The sequence below is a fragment of the Corythoichthys intestinalis genome, chromosome 3 (assembly GCF_030265065.1).
Source record: "Corythoichthys intestinalis isolate RoL2023-P3 chromosome 3, ASM3026506v1, whole genome shotgun sequence".
In the NCBI taxonomy this organism is placed as follows: Eukaryota; Metazoa; Chordata; class Actinopteri; order Syngnathiformes; family Syngnathidae; genus Corythoichthys; species Corythoichthys intestinalis.
This window is the reverse complement of record NC_080397.1, coordinates 57,365,018-57,383,117: the sequence shown is the minus strand read 5'-3', so window position 1 is coordinate 57,383,117 and position 18,100 is coordinate 57,365,018. Positions and strand designations below refer to the sequence as shown.

At 41.1% G+C, this 18,100-nt stretch overlaps 1 protein-coding gene across 1 annotated transcript in view; it reads right to left on the bottom strand.

The window, feature by feature from the left end:
* fam222aa (family with sequence similarity 222 member Aa) overlaps positions 1–17,191 on the bottom strand; it is a 185,851-nt gene extending 168,660 nt beyond the window's left edge. The window contains exon 1 of the mRNA XM_057832705.1: positions 16,395–17,191. The gene's annotated coding sequence lies outside the window, so the exon portion shown is untranslated. The remainder of the gene's footprint in view (positions 1–16,394) is intronic.
* Between the last annotated feature and the right edge of the window lie 909 nt (positions 17,192–18,100).

The window sequence follows — 18,100 nt, the reverse complement described above, 5'->3', positions numbered from 1 at the left end:
TTTCGCGTTTTTCCGACTTGAGTCAGGCATTAACTTGACGGTCTGAACGGGACATGTCGCATAGAAGTGGACCATTTCAAATCCGATCTGAGTCACTTTAGTATGTGGTTCAAATCCGATCTGGGCCACATTTTTTCAGAACGTGACTGTCGGTCTGAACTGTCAAACTCCCAAATCGGAATTCGTGCAGCAATTACGTCAGCAAAAAGCAAGAGGCACGGAGGACGGCAGCCATGTAGGCATTAACGCCTAGCTTGAACTCTGCTTTTAAGCACGAAGCTAGCTAGACCACAGTCATAAAAAAAATAAAACGAAGGAAAGAATAAGCCTTACAATTTTCGATTTTCATTCTGTGTGCCAAATGAGCATTATTTCATTACTGCAGACATGGCCGAGTCGGGGCAAACTGACGCACCCACGTCATTTCATGCACACACGTCAAGGCTCATGTGTGTGCGTGTATGCGTTCTATCAGTCCATAGAAACTGAATATAACGGGGATTATTATTGTCTGTTATTTGTGTCCTCTTTTTGAAAATCAAAATATAATGAATCTGGAATGACATACAGCTAGCATGTGAAATTTGTTTTGATGCTTCTGCGCATGCTGGTCTCTTTGCTAAGCCTATCTTGGACTGCGAATTTGTACGCATGCGTGATACTTGAACGGTCTCAATGAACAAAAGCAGTCTGAACCGGCACGCCAAAAAAACAGATATGGCAAAAAATTGGATTTGTGCATTAAGACATGTAGTATGAACCTAGCCTAAGATGCATAGCTATCTGGCGCTCGAGAAAGTATATTATCGCTACTTGAGGTACAGCGCTCACAGCCCTCCATGCTTGACTTTTACAGATTTTTGGGGCACAGAAAATACACAAACAGTAACTTTAGAGTCTAATAATTAGCCCTCTGGGGAAGCTTGTACCACGAAGAACACACAGGCCTCATGTTGTACTTATTAACCACATATGAAAAGCACATGAGCGCTTTTGGACTATAAAAATGCAGAAGCTCACATTATCCTTTCCATATTAAAGGCTACTTATTAACCTAGATGTCTAGCGGGACGTGACTTTCGTTGTTCTTCACAGAATGGAAGGACAGGGGTGGTGGTGGAAAGGGTGGAGTGAGGTCAGGAGCTCACACTAGAGCCGTCCCAAATAGTTGACGTCATTGTATGTGCGTGGAAGGTTGAGAATGGCGGATGCTCGGGATGAGAGCAGGGAAAGTGGCACAAAGCCAAAAATGCAGACTAGAGTGGCCAAAATATGGACTTATCTTAACGAAACAAAGGAGGGTGTCACTCTCGTGTGCAGTCTTTGCAATGCCAAGCTTGCATACCACGGCAGCACGTCAGCCATGAATGAACACCTGAAGCGCCGTCACCTACGTGTAATTTTGGGAGATAACAGAAGACAACAAACTACCCCAATAGCAGACGACTGCGTACCAGATCCGGCATTAGCTCACCAGATCCGCATAGCAATCACGCCCGCTTAACGTCAGTGCGCCAGATGCACCCCGGATCTAGCCTGGTACACCAGAGTCTGGCGACCTTTGAGCGGATCAAATTTCCAGGGCGGAGCAAGCCACAGCAAACAGACAGCGGAGTGGACCAATCAACGACGGGTGGATGTGACATTGGTAAAGCGACAAGAAACTAGCGCGAGCCAAGAACGGAGAAGTTTATTCAACATGCCTAGCGCGAGACAGGCTGTTATCAATGACTTGTGTCGATGTGTTTTTGGTCATTTAAAACTGATTTTACCGTGGATTGGAACATATTCTCGGCTCTCCCGTTCGCCATCTGTGTTGTTGCGGAGAGGACTTCCGACGCGCAGTGACGTTGCTTGGTAAGAAGACGTCATGCAAGTAATCGAATCTGATTGGACGGATTATTTGGTTCAGCTCGAGAGGCCATTAAGGAGCTGAGTCCCTGACTATTCTCACAGTGTTTGAAAAATACAGGGAGGCAGTCTGGCCTTGCCAGGCAAGCACGGATCAGCGCTATGACAGTCCATATGATAGGTTACGCACTGTTCCGGGGCGGACCGTGCAGACCGAACGCATTAAAAATCTGAAATTTAATGGTTGACGTGTGATGTCACTGTCAGTGCGCACCGGAAAGCCAACTAAACAGAAGAGCACGCAGGAGTCACGAAACATCAGCGGACAGCAAATTTGTATGTTAAGTGCTTTATTCAAAGTCATAATTGCGTTTTGACGTCACTATTTGACTTTAAAATGCTTTTCAACCGAGCGTTAATAAAATTGCCGAAGTATTCAAGTGATCTACCATGTCTGCAAGATAAATAATTCAAAATTTGTTGCATAAAAACATATGAAGGGAGAAGGCATTTACTCTACGTTGATGTAAATGTTACAATGATTGAATACTATTATTCAAACTGAGCCCCTCCTCCTTGTGTTTGTGTATTTGTGTCACTGCGTTGATTGCACAGACGGGTGAGCCTGGGACCAGGTTCCGCTGATCATCGTCAGCAGCTTACTTAAACCGGTCCTTGGCCTCACATCATCACCAGATCAACAACTGACCGACATGACTTTCAGCTAACAAAGAAATTTTGTAATCTGATACTGAGCTCACTTTTGTGTTTTTGTGCAGATCCTGTACTGCTCGCCTGCCAGAAAGTCTGCCTGCCCGTTCACCTGTTCTATTACCAAACTGCCCATTTCTTCGGATTCTTCGGACATTTGCCACTCCCTTTTGTCAATGAACTCTTTTTACCAATGCCAGTTTTCCTCTGACTTCTGACATCAAATTGGTGTGCATGGCTGTCACCTCAGGAGGAAGCCTCTTCTAAAGACGGTACACAGGAAAGCCCGCCCGTCTCATCAGACCATAGGACATGGTACCAGTAATCCATGTGCTTTGTTGACATGTCTTCAGGAAACTGTTTGCGGGCTTTCTTGTGTACCGTCTTCAGAAGAGGCTTCCTCCTGGGGTGACAGCCATGCACACCAATTTGATGTAGAGTGCGGCGAATGGTCTGAGCACTAACAGGCAGACCCCCCCCCCACACACACACACACACACCTCTTCAACTTCTACAGCAATGCAGACAGCACTCCTGTAACGAGTTACATGACATTTTGGAGGAAAAATGACAAGCAGTATTCAATTTGGACATTTAGGGACGTATGTATTTTCTATGCTGTGTACTCGCCTTTGTTGCCAGGGGTATTAATGGCTATATTTTGAGGGGAAAATAACTTAACTCTATTATATAAGCTGCACACGGACTACTTTTCATTGTGTCAAAGTGTCATTTTGTCAGTGTTGTCCCATGAAAAGATATACTTAAATATCTGCAGAAATGCGAGGGGTGTACTCACTTTTGTGATACACTGTATATATAGGTATATGGTTTTTAAAAAAAATTTTTTTAGGCAAGGCAAACTTATTTATATAGCACAATTCAACACGAGGCAATTCAAAGTGCTTTACATCACATGAAGATCATAAAAATCACATTTAAATCAATACAAAGTAAAAACCAAGACAAAAGATCGCACTTAATCACAGAATAAAAATAAATACAAATAAAACAAAAACTACTACTCCTAATAATAATTGAAATCAGCAATGGAGATAAGCACAAGAGGAATAGAAAGCAGGTAGATTGAAATATATAGACAGTTATGGATATGCAGTGCTAAACAAAAGCGTTTTTAGCCCTGATTTAAAAGAGCTAACAGTTTGAGCATACTTCAGAGGTTCGGGTAACTTGTTCCAGAGGTGAGGAGCATAATAACTAAATGCTGCCTCACCCTGCTTGGTTCTTGTTCTTGGAACATGCAGAAGACCGGTTCCAGACGACCTTAGGGGTCTGGATGTCTCATAGGAATCTAACAAGTCAAGCATGTATTTTGGTCCAAGACCATTAAGTGTTTTGTAGACGAGCAGTAGTATTTTATAGTCTATCCTTTGACTCACTGGAAGACAGTGTAGCGATTTCAAAACCGTTGTAATGTGGTCCAGCTTTCTTGTATTCGTGAGGACTCTGGCTGCAGCATTTCGTTATTAGCCGCAGCTTCCTGACTGATTTTTTATCAAGACCTGTAAATATACCGTTGCAATAGTCCAATCTGCTGAAAATGAATGCATGCATAAGTTTTTCCATGTCTTGTTGTGTCAGAAGCCCCTTAATTCTGGTTATATTTTTTAGGTGGTAATAAGCGGATTTAGTGACGGACTTTAGATGGCTATTTTATTAAAAACTCAATCCTTTTCATCCAATTGCGATCCTCTGAAAAATGGCCCGTATCGGGGACATTCCTAGTATTTTACTTATTTCGTTTTTCCCATCCAAAAACTGCCATTTCGGTACAAATTTGTCATCGTCACGCATTTTTTTTTTCCCCAAACAAGGCATGCACAATGGCAGAACACACACATACTGGATAGTTTACATGCTACTACTACTAGGCTACTACAAAGACAGCGTTCTATTTCAACTACAGTTTGTGTTGGAGTTTTTGTATTGGAAATATATGCACCTTTGTATTAAAATGCAAATCCCCGCAGCTCGACGGCGCAATGCCACACGAACACATTTGAAAACTAAAAGGTCCAATAAGTCTCGGTTTAACACCCACTTCTCACAACACTGAAATAAATTGCACTCAAATATCCAACAGCGCTCTGCACGGCGGCAGCTCAACAGCAACAACAAACAATAATATGGCTACAATACAAGCTATTTGAAGTTCTCCAGGGTCAGGCTAACTTTTCATCGCTGGTTTAAATTATCATAATAATCTTCATTTTCTTACCAAATTGTATAACACTGTATGTTTTTTTTAAAATCATAATTTGGTTTTAGGGTCATTTTGGGTAATTGTTTTGTATACTATTCTTTTGTAGTGAGGCATTGAGGACGTACAAAAAACAAAACCGAGCAGTCTGATGCAAGGAAACTCTCCACCACTGAAAAGCACAGCCTCTTTTGATACAGCTTTTCAATTGCCTCACAAAAGCTATCTACCCAACCGGAATGGCAACTCTTGTGATCACAATAAAACACGGGCACCTGATAAAAAATATGCTTTACTAGGAGCAGCCGCGAAGCATCATTTGACCCTGACATGGTGGAAACTCCAACAGATGGAGCAGAAAATACAAGGCGCTTGTCTGACACACAGCCGCAGTGAGAGTACGGGGTCAAACATCCGCTGCTAAAATAGATAAAGTGAAGCAAGGGCGTAGGTTTGCATAGGGACGGTATGGCCATAACCCTACCAACTTTTCAGGACGCACAAATTATCCCCACCAACTTTTAAGCAACCTTATTTGCATTATATAATGAATTCAGTTATATAGATCATTTACATTGTCTTGCTATATGTTGTAAGGATAGAATTGATCCTACCATTATTACATCAATTACAGTACTTTCATTACGTTCACTTACACTGACCCCTTTTCACATGTTGAATGTGCCAGTCCATTTTTCCTCTGAAACGCACGTTTGATTGGCTGATGACTTGAACCCCCCCCCCCACACACACACACACACATTCACAGCCCCTTTAAAGACGAGGGATATTAGAAGTTTTTTTTTCCCGTCAGCAGCAGCCACTGTAAGTAATGTAAAAAGACGTCAATGTTGTGGAGGTGGGGAACACTCCACTAATTTTGGTACTGCTACAGTGCTTCAAGTCGAATTTACCCACTGAGATTTCTTGAAATAAGAAAAACAGCTAGCTGAAAATGAGCTTAACGGACTTATTTAAAGCAAAAGGTTCATAAATTTAATCTTAAAAAAAAAAAAAAAAACACTTGTTTGTCAGAAATGTTCTTAACTCAAGAATATTGTTCAAAACATTATTTAAAATTTTTTTTCTTGATTTAGGTGAAAGATTTTTTTTAGCTCTAAGGGCTCAATACGAACAAATAGTAATATTTACTTAAAGTAAGTGGAAGAATCTGACGCATTAATCTGTTAACTAGCCTTTAACACTCAAAAAAAGATGGAGAAAATTATTTGACTAGATTAAAAAAAAATCAGATTAAGACATAATAAATTTGCAGTGTGAAAGTTAGTATACAGTGGGGCAAATAAGTATTTAGTCAACCACTAATTGTGCAAGTTCTCTCACTTGAAAATATTAGAGAGGCCTGTAATTGTCAACATGGGTAAACCTCAACCACGAGAGACAGAATGTGGGGGGGGGGGGGGGGGGGGAACTGAAAATCACATAGTTTGCTTTTTAAAGAATTTATTTGCAAATCATGGTGGAAAATAAGTATTTGGTCAATACCAAAAGTTCATCTCAATACTTTGTTATGCACCCTTTGTTGGCATTAACGGAGGCCGAACGTTTTCTGTAACTCTTCACAGGCTTTTTAACACACTGTTGCTGGTAATTTGGCCCATTCCTCTATGCAGATCTCCTCTAGAGTAGTGACGTTTTGGGGCTGTCGTTGGGCAACACGGACTTTCAACTCCCTCCACAGATTTTTTATTGGGTTGAGATCTGGAGACTGGCTAGGCCACTCCAGGGCCTTGAAATGCTTCTTACGAAGCCACTCCTTTGTTGCCCTGGCCGTGTGTTTGGGATCATTGTCATGCTGAAAGACCCAGCCACGTCTCATCTTCAATGCTCTTGCTGATGGAAGGAGATTTTCACTCAAAATATCTCCATACATGGCCCCATTCATTCGTTCGTTTACACAGATCAGTCGTCCTGGTCGCTTTGCAGAAAAACAACCCCAAAGCATGATGTTTCCACCCCCATGCTTCACAGTGGGTATGGTGTTCTTCGGATGCAATTCAGTGGTCTTTCTCCTCCAAACACGAGAACCTGTGTTTCTACCAAAAAGTTCTATTTTGGTTTCATCTGACCATAACACATTCTCCCAGTTCTCTTCTGGATCATCCAAATGCTCTCTGGCGAACCGCAGACGGGCCTGGATGTGTACTTTCTTCAGCAGGGGGACACGTCTGGCAGTGCAGGATTTGAGTTGCCTGGCACGGCCAGACTGTTCTCCCTGTATTTTTCAAACACTGAGAGAAAAGTCTGGGAATCAGCCCATTAACGGCCTCTCGAGCAGGTACAAAATCAATCGACAAATCAGATTCGTTTATTTGCGTGACGTGTTCTTAACGAGCAACGTCACTATTGCGCGTCGAAAGTCGTCTCCACAACAACACAGATGGTGAACAGGAGAGCCGAGAATATGTTCCAATCCACGGTAAAATCAGTTTTAAATTACCAAAAACACATCGACACGAGTCATTGACAACAGTCTGTCTCGCGCTAGCCATGTTGAATAAACTCCGCTCTCCTCGTATGTTTACTTCCGCGCGCAAGTCCCTCATCCTGCCCTCGTCGTTTTACTAACGTCACGTCTGCCCGTCGCTGATTGGTCCACTCCGCTGTCTGTTTGCTGTGGCTTGCTCCGCCCTGGAAATTGTATCCGCTGAATGGTGGCCAGACTCAATAGCTGCAACAGCGGTGAGTCTGGTGTACCGGGCAAGGATTTGAGCCCCTGGCGGCGCATTGTGTTACTGATAGTAGCCTTTGTTACTGTGGTCCCAGCTCTCTGTAGGTCATACACTAGGTCCCCCCGTGTGGTTCTGGGATTTTTGCTCACCGTTCTTGTTATCATTTTGACGCTCGGGGTGAGATCTTGCATGGAGCCCCAGATCGAGGGAGATTATCAGTGGTCTTGTATGTCTTCCATTTTCTAATAATTGCTCCCACAGTTGATTTCTTTACACCAAGCGTTTTACCTATTGCAGATTCAGTCTTCCCAGCCTGGTGCAGGTCTAGAATTTTGTCTCCGGTGTCTTTCGACAGCTCTTTGGTCTTGGCCATAGTGGAGTTTGGAGTGTGACTGACCGAGGTTGTGGACAGGTGTCTTTTATACCGATAATGAGTTAAAACAGGTGCCATTAATACAGGTAACGAGTGGAGCCTCGTTAGACCTCGTTAGAAGAAGTTAGACCTCTTTGAAAGCCAGAAATCTTGCTTGTTTGTAGGTGACCAAATACTTATTTTCCACTCTAATTTGGAAATAAATTCTTTAAAAATCAAACAATGCGATTTTCTGTTTTTTTTTTAATTCAAATTCTGTCTCTCATAGTTGAGGTTTACCCATGTTGACAATTACAGGCCTTTCTAATCTTTTCAAGTAGGAGAACTTGCACAATTGGCGGTTGACTAAATACTTATTTGTCCAACTGTAGGTCAATACAAATTCATTTTGCATTAATCATTTAGCCTGTCAATTAATTACTTTCATATTGATGAGAAATGTATCCCTGACCCCCATTCACCGAATATGTTTGGTCTTATTAATGTCCCCCACCCCAGCAAAAAGTGCACATGCAGATTATGCTGTTGTATCGTCCCTACTAATATTAAGACCAAACCTACGCCCTTGTTGTGAAGGTATTGTTGCTAACCATACAAAGAGGTAACAATGTCACGTCAAACTGCCCTGCGCCCTTGCAGCTGAGCAAAAAAGCCCCTCACACACACACGTACACCAACATCCATGTCCTGTCACATTCCATTTTCTCTGCACATCCCCTCATTCAAAATGACTGGTTGAAGGGTGTGTTCATCCCACCGCAGTGATGATTAGTGTGTAATGCTTTTGTTGTATGCCTTTTCATGTCTCTATGTATTGTGGATAGTGCAATAATCAGGACGGTGGAGGTTATATTAAATCATGTAGCAGCATAAAGCGCAAGAAAGACAGGATGTGTCTCTTTTGTTTGCCGGCGCGTGAAACTTTTCAGGAAATTAAACACTTTGATCAAGAGTCTAATGAGCAGCTTTGAGAGGAAATGTGGCTTTAAGTGTCTGCTGATGTTTGCGAGTTAAAAGATGTATTTCTGCACGTCTGGTTCAAAGGCGTATTATGTTTTTCATGATGTCTGACATCGAGTGAATGTGTGGACAACAGAACTGTCCTAAATGTTATTAATCAGCGTTAAAAAAAAGAAATAGTGCGCACGCACACACACTGAAGATGTGACTATTTTAGTCATCGTAATTGCTAAAATGAGATTGGCTGCCTCTGGGTAGGTGTTGAGACAATCAAACCGTGCAAGGATTAAAGAAGAGATTAATACACAGAGCAGGAAATTAAACTTCAGCAACTTAAACGATATTCAAGAGATTCGGCTCTCTTTTCACTGCAGGCAGCTGCATTAATAAGCGCGGAATATGTTAAGGCGCCCAAACTATCAATCAATCAAACTGATGTGTAATTTAAGAAAAGGCCCAGTTTCTTTGGTTGGTGAGTTGCTCAAATATTCTTGATGGCTGGAAATGGCCTTAAAATGCATATGACACCAAAAAGCATGTTTATTTCATATTTCACGCGGTGTTTTATGCTCCTGAATTAAATGGACCACTTCGATGTGTGTGAAAGCGATCGTTTGATATATTTAATCGTTGAATCCCACGCCATGACCAGGGCTGGCCCAGCCTATACGCAGACTATGCAGCTGCTTAGGGCCCCTGAGCACTAGGGGGCCCCCAATCCGGCAATTCTTTAATTTATATTCTATTTTGTTTACTACAGTTTGCTTTGTTTGACTTTTGTGAGTTTTGATACTTGATTACAAGCTTAAAAAAAATTAAGTTCTTCCTTAACTTCTTTCTTTCTTCTTTTAGAAAAAGGTTTGGCGCTAGCTACTGTAAGTACTGACAATCATTTGGAGTGAGAAGTTTGAAGTATGCAGTGCAACAAAATCTGATTAATATACAAAATATGGACGTATGGGTGGGATTGCATGTAGTATGGGTTTCACAGTACACTGTGAGGAAATGGTGGGTCAAAAATATGGGCTCCTTTGCAATATTTTGCTTAGGGCCCCCAAATGGCCTGGGCCGGCCCTGGCCATGACTTCCGGCTCCAGTCTCGGGCTTAGGACGAAAGCGAATGTGATGTCACCCGGGTCAGCGTCTCACAGCACAGCATTGGTTTATAGCATGAAGATGGACTGCGGATTCAGTTGATTTCTGCAGATTAATTTGTTTATTTTTCGAATCACGCCAGCCAAACGGCTGCAGGTTTTTGTAGGTGCACCAGGGAGAGGCGTGTGAGCCTTTTTGGGTTTCAGAAAGTTCCTGTTCACAGTTCCCGGTGACTTGTTGTACACCCCCCCGCCGGGAGAGCTCTACACTCGGCTTATTGCCCTCTTCGTGTGCCCTAATTTTCTGTTTTTACTTGTTACATTGCCTTTACATCTAATTAAGGCTTTCAAATGGCAACAGTTTGACCTCGGAACAGATCAATTACATTTCCATTAGTTTCTATGGAAAGAAATTGATTTTCAATGGGAACAAATCGGAAGTTGACCAGCATTCCCGTCACTCATGCACTCACTGTATTTCTTAAGGTGGTTTGTGGACGAAAAGATAAATATTTGGACGCAAGATGAGGAAAACGAGACAGGAACTGAGATAAAAGCCTACCTAGGGCATTTGAAGGTCTGAAGTTAGAGGAAAACAACAAAACTCTAAAAAGCAAGTCATGGAATAAAAAGGCAAAAAAACACGAGAAACTCCGGAAAGGTAATTCAATGACCTAGATATTAAAACTCCTCTGTCACGCTGTTTCCCGGTGCCTCGTCCAACCATCATGTTGAGTTAAGACAAGCATTATGCTGGGAAGACTATTTGTTTAGGTGAGGAGCAGCCGCAGAGCTAATATGAGCGCAATTTGCTCAGCAGGTCAGAGGCGCAGAGTGGAGGAAGTAAATGAGGCAGTTGTGCCCCCTCGGGTGCAGCCCCCTGCCTCATACATCACTGGATGTTTTATTCAATACTGCCAGGAAGGCTCCATGGCAGGTGCCCTGCATGGCTGGGGTGTGGGGTGGGGGCGGGATTTGGGCATATTACATTCAGCAAGCTGCTTGTCGACGGGAGAGAGACAGACAGGCTCCACTCAGGGAGATACAGTAGATTGCAGGATAATGTTCAAACCCAGTGGATGTGCAGCCTATGCCCATGGCATTATGGGACGTATTTGCAACTGATTTGACTTGAAGTCAAGTCATTATGCACATTCAAATGCAAAGTTACACAATACGTTGAAGAACATAACCATGACCGATAAGACATCCATTAAATACGCTAGTTTCTGTACCAGCAAAACCAGTACCAAAGCCCCTATAGAACCTTGTTGCATTTTTTGTGTGTGTTTTAATAGTTTTTCTGGTAAAGAAACCAGCATATGTTGAATTTCTGTGCCTGCAAATTCAGTACCAAAAACCAAGGGCGTAGGATTGCATAGGGATGGTAAGGACATAACACTAGCACAGTGCTTCTCAATTACAGTGCCCTCCATAATTATTGGCACCCCTGAAAAAGATGTGTTTGTTACCTTCTAATATTTTTTTTTTAATTCAAATAATATGTGACCTTAATGGAAAAAAAGAGAAAAATCCAACCTTCAAGACAAGTGCATTCATTCAGTGGGGAAAAAATCCCACATAAAGAAAAAATTATTTAACATCAAATAATGTGTGTCACAATTATTAGCACCCCTGGTGTTAATATTTGTACAACCCCCTTTTGCCAACACAACAAGGTCTGGGGACTGAGATGGCCATGGGAGGAGCTTGATTTTGTGTCTGGTGAACCATTTCTGTGTAGATTTGGCCATATGTTTAGGGTCACTGTCTTGCTGGAAGACACAGTGACGACCCATATTCAGCTTTCGGGCAGAGGGCAACAGATTTTGATTTAAAATGTCCTGGTATTTCAAAGCATTCATGATGCCATGTACTCTAACAAGGTTCCCAGGGCCTTTGGAAGCGAAACAGCCCCACAGCATCACTGACCCACCCCCATACTTCACAGTGGGTATGAGGTGCTTTTCAGCATGCACATCTTTCGTGGCACGCCAGACCCACTTAGAGTGTTTGTTGCCAAAAAGCTCAATCTTGGTCTCACACAAAAATACACATGGTCCCAGGCTTCAACTGGGACCGTGTGCTTTGGTCAGATGAGATAAAAAGTAAAGTAAATATTATTTGAATAAAAAAAAATATTTGAAGCTTTTTCAGGGGTGCCAATAATTATGGAGGGCACTGTATCTTCTGTTACGTACCCCCAGGAAGACGTAAACGTTCCTCGCCTCCCCCCAAACTCTCTGCCGCCATTGTAAATATACTGTTGTATCATTTGTCTATAAAATTCTTATTATAAGCTTTGCATAACATTGTGTCCTTTTTAATATTAAAGGGAAAAAAGTGTAAAAAAAAAATAAATAAATAAATAACACATCCATACTGTCTCAATACAGACTCAATACATTTTTTGACCGTTCAATTCTGGAATTTTTTTTATTTTTTTTTTAATAAAATCAATAAATAATCATAAATTCAAATTGACTGGCAACATTAACTCGAGAGGACAATATGCCAAACAATTAGACTGAAAAAACAAAAATCAATAAAACCAAAACGACTGTGTCATTGGACAGAGAGACAGTTTTTATTTTTGCTGCAGGCAGTATCAGCTCCTTTGCTTTGGTGTTGGGTTATTTTGCACTGAGCAACTTATGCCACCTTATGTGATGCTGACAGTGCTCCCTGGTTTACTGAGTTAACACGGACAAAGCGCGACGATTGTTGGTAATATTTGGCGCATTTTCGTTGAAAAAAAAAAAAGACAAAGTAAACAGACTGGTCCTCGTCTCCCACTGTGCTAGAAGTCTAAGCCAAAAGCCAAATGCTACATATGCATCGCCATATTTCTTCATCTTCGCTTTTCATATCTCCAGTGCTCTTTGCTGTGTGATGTTGTTTGGTTAAAAGATACTGCGCACATGCTGAAAATGAGAGCGCCACTGCCACCCACTCAGTGGCTGGGCAATTACACTTTATTCTAGTACGGCAAAAAAGTATGTTCCCCATGGTCACATGAGCCACTCCCAGTATCATTCTGCGCCCCCCCCCCTGGGGGGGCCCCGCCCCACTATTTGAGAAGTACTGACTAGCAACTTTTCAGGATGCTCAAATTGCTCCCACCAACTTTTAAGCAACCTTATGTGCATTTAAAAGTATAATGAGTTCAGTTATATAGGTCATTTAGATTGTATCCCCAAATGTTATAAGGATAGAGTAGACCCTACCATTATTACAGTGATGCCTTTTCACTTGCTGAATGTGCCGATCCATTTTTTTTTCACTCAAATGCACGTTCGATTGGCTGATGACTTGACCCCCCACACCGCCCACCACAAATAAAATCACACCCACCCACACAGCCTCGACAGACTCATGTCGACAACATGCAGCTTCCTCCACCCTCTTCGAGAAGTTTTTTTTTTCGGCCAGCAACACCCACTGTACATGATGTAAAAATAGGGCCATCAAACGATTAAAATTTTTAATCGAGTTAATTACAGCTTTAAAATTAATTCATCGTAATTAATCGCAATTCAAACCATCTATAAAATATGCCATATTTTTCTGTAAATTATTGTTGGAATGGAAAGATAAGACACAAGACGGATATATACATTCAACATACGGTACATAAGTACTGTGTTTGTGTATTATAACAATAAATCAATAAGATGGCATTAACATTATTAACATTCTGTTAAAGCGATCCGTGGATAGAAAGACTTGTAGTTCTTAAAAGATAAATTTTAGTACAAGTTATAGAAATTTTACATTAAAACCCCTCTTAATGTTTTCGTTTTAATAAAATTTGTAAAATTTTCAATCAAAAAATAAACTAGTAGCCCGCCATTGTTGATGTCAATCATTACACAATGCTCATGGGTGCTGAAGCCCATAAAATCAGTCGCATCCAAGCGCCAGCAGAGGGCGACAAAGCTCCATAAAACACAAGTAACAAGTTGACATTGCACTGTGCTATCATTTTAATCTGTTTGAGCAGGGCATGTGCGTTAATTGTGTCAAATATTTTCATTTACAATATTATTGTAATATTCTTATTATTATATACAATTTTTTTTTATTTTTATTTTATTAATATTTTTAATTAAAAAAATTAATTGCCACCCGTTAACGCGATAATTTTGACAGCCCTAGTAAAAAAACGTCAATGTTGTGGAGTTGGGGAAAACACCACTATTTTTTTTTTTACACCACTAATTTTGCTACTGAAAGTCCAACTTGCATCAGAGTTGGCATAGCATTAACTCATTTGCTCCCAAAAACGTATTAATATATTCCATTTTTAATTGTTTCAGTGTCCCAAAGACGTATTTAAAAGTCTTTTACGTTTTTTTTCACAAGAGACATCTCTAGATTCTGATGCAACTTAGATCCTAAGCGCAATGCTGAACAAAAAAACATGATCGGAACAACCCTAGTTTGAGGCATTAAAAATTTGTAAACTTGGCAGGTTTGGGTACGGATGTTTATGCTTCTCAGTTTTGCTTCGTACGAGAGTTACATTATCTTAAGCAGGAATCGCTCTTTTGTCCCATTAGCTACTTTGATTGGCTGATGACTTGATCCCCCCACACCGCCCGCCACACAGACACACACACAGCCCCGACAGATTCATGTTGACAACATCCCGCCTCCTCCGCCCCCTTTGAGAAGTTTTTTTCCGGCCAGCAGCAGCCACTGTAAGTAATGTAAAAAATACGTCAATGTTGTGGAGGTGCTGAACACACCACTAATTTTGCTACTGAAAGTCCGGCCTGCATCAGAGTTAGCATAACATTAATCTGTGTGAATTTCTCGAACTCGAGTAGGAAGCTACTTTGACAGAAATATCCTCCTGTATGTTTTCTACTGCTAACGTTAATTAAACTGTGAGAACGTTAATTAAGCAGCTCAAAGGAGCTTTCATTTTTTTGTTGAGTTTGGCTGTGCTTGTGGACAAAAACAGTCATGTTTTACCTGAAGGAAGGCTCCACTTTTATTGAATTGTTATTCTGTAATTTTTTTTTTTTTATTTTTTTTTTTTTGTGCATTCCTGGATAGTTAAGAGATGATTAAAAGTTTGTATTTCTTGTGTATGTTAATATAATTTGTCTTTTAATATAGCAATTTAAGTTTGCTGATAAAATCCAGACATGTATTCTGAAAGTTTTCAAAATGTTTCTTTAGTTGTTTATGAAAACAAAGGTTTGACTCGAACGTTGTATCACCTGAACCAATTTACATGAAAGTTAGTGTAAATCAATCCGGATTTATTTTGCATTGCTTATTTGACTTATCAATTAACCTTTTAACACATAAGCCTATTTTGGCCGATTTGCATGCCTTTGATGTTGCCTTTATATTTCAAAGGGAAAAAATGTTCACAATGGCCAGGTCGGGACCCTTTTTTCAGGACACCATAACCTTTATTCACTTAGATTTCGTGAGATAAGCCTATTTTCAGCTAGCTATTTTCTTAACAGACTTATTTTAAGCAAAAATCCCAGATAATACTAGACACAAAATCAAGCCCCTTCAATGGCCATCTCAGTCCCCAGACCTTGTTTTGTTGGCAAAAGGGGGGTTGTACAAAGTATTAACACCAGGGGTGCTAATAATTGTGACACACATTATTTGATGTCAAATAATTTTTTCTTTATGTGGGATTTTTTTCCCCACTGAATGAATGCACTTGTATTGAAGGTTGGATTTTTCTCTCTTTTTCCATTAAGGTCCTACATTATTTGAATTAAAAAATAATAATAATTAGAAGCTAAAAAAAAACATCTTTTTCAGGGGTGCCAATAATTATGGAAGGCACTGTACCATAGAACAACGTTGTTTCAAAATCACTTGACGTCGAAAATTTCCATGTCAACCATACTGATGATTTTGATGGAAAATCAACGTTCTCCTATCTGGGATATTTAATTTTTTTTTTTAAATGCCCTTGCCAAAAACACAACAAATCCAGGATGGTTCTACTGAATTTGTCGTGTTTTGATACTAGTTTTGCCCTTTCAAAAACAGGCATATGTTGCATTTCTTATCAGGGATGTGTGTGTGTGACTGCAGCACACACGTAGACAAGCTCGCCATCATCCTTGGGAGTGAAAAGTTTTACAGTTGGACGCTCACATCTCGCTGAATTTTACGAGCTCTGCAGTAAAAGAAAATCCTGCTCGTAATATGCAGGAAGAGTATAAAAGCACAGAAGATGTCATTAACACTCCGGGGTGAAGAAGCACTAATTGAAGCACGTTTGGATCGGAGCGGTACCGGTCAATCACACTTCAAAGTGGCTCCTGGAGCCATTCGGAACATGTCCTTTTTTTAACGACACTTGTTTTTATTGTGGTTCACTCACACGCCGCTCCCATGCGGGACGTCATTAGGCAAGCCGACAGATTTTACGAACATTCAACATCTAGTTAGGATCCCTAAGACAAGACAGTGTCGAAAGGTTAGAATAATATCAATATATTTACCATAAATTGTTCCGTAGTGCAGACTAGAGCTCCATGCAGATAGAGAACATTGACATCTGTGTGCTCCCAATTAGAAATGCTTCATTTTGCTCCAATCCATCCAGCGATGTCAAACGATGATCGAGTTTATCCTCTTCGAGTTAAATCCCACACTTGAGCTTTTTTTTTTTGTGAAAAATTCTCGGATCGGCTGCCAAATTGTGCGGACCTCGGAGGAGCGTTTGCGCACCGCAAAGTGCGCTTCGGGGCTGTCGACGTCTCGCCTCCGGAGCGTTGTGAAAGGTCCCGGCTCGCTTTGGATTTCTCTCGCTGTTATCTCCGAAACCACGAGGCAGTTAGTGGAAAGACTGGCTGCTTGATTTATGCGCTACGCAGTATTCCACAATTCCAAATGCGAGGGAGCGAGCGAGAGAGAGAGGAAAAAGAAAAAGATCCCAGCTGTTACGCATCGATTTAAAGTGGTGTCAAAATGATCATTCAAAAGTGAAGGGTAAAATCCTGTGCGAGTGGCGCACTGACACAAATTAAAACTGTTAGCGAAAATTCGACCAGGCTCGCTGGAGAAGGGGAAAAGAAATCCCGGTGATCCGGCTTCGCTTGGTCCGTCACTTTCGCCCCTCCAAGATGTTTTTCCCTCCGCATCCACAGTGGGGGTCTCCAACTGGTCTCGTGTACTGACCTCACCCCGTGTTGCCCTCTTTGGTACATGAACCAATAAAGAGGGGATGGGAGAAGCGAGGAAAAATGTTGAATTCGGATGAAAGGGCTGGCAGCTCCGGGATGCGGCGGTCCTGCCCTGGTGCCGAGCTGCTGAGACTGACAATAACCCGGAACGCTGCAGCCCGTCAGGCTGCACGGACCGCCCATCGACCAATCAGCGAGGCCGACCAATACAAACATTCCCACGGCTCGGCCAATCAACGATAATTGACGATTGTTACCATAGAGATGCATGGCGTCCGTGCGTCTGAAACCACGTTGTTTCCTGGTGTAAAAACGTCGAATATTCAAGATATTTAAACACACTTCAGCCATATTTCAGCATTAAGCATATTCTTGAATTAAGAACCTTTTAGATTTTTAAAAAAAGATTATATATACTAACTTTTTGCTTAAAATATGTGTGTTAAGATTATTTTCAAATAGCTATTTTCCTTATTTCAAGAAATCTGTGTAAAATTTACACTGAAAAAAGCGATTTTGGAGAGTGGTAAATATAATCTATCCAAACTGTATAAAATTTGCCTAATCTTCTTTGTCACCCAAGGAATTATAAAATAATGGGTAAATTTCACACATTCTACCTCTTCGTTAACAGTAACAACTATCACATGGAAAAATAGGGTAACATATACCCCAAAGAACTGTGGTCGATAGGTGTCAGGCGAAATGCAATGTCTAAAACCTTTTCAACTAGAAAAAAATAGCACAATTCCCAATTGTAACACCAGAAGCATTTTTTTTTAATGAAAATGATGTAAATCGTTTGTGCTACAACGGTTTTTTAGATACAGTATTATGGTTTTTATTGAGATATTAGTTTCCTTAGCTTAGCTCTCGCGGCTAATGGAGCGTACCAACCCTCTCAATAACAGAGGGTTGTCTTAACAACTAGCACGATTAAAACACAAATTCGTGTCAGTTTTGCAGTAAATTGGGGGCGTGGGGTTCAGATATTAATATCGAGTGATGACGTTCCTCTAAGC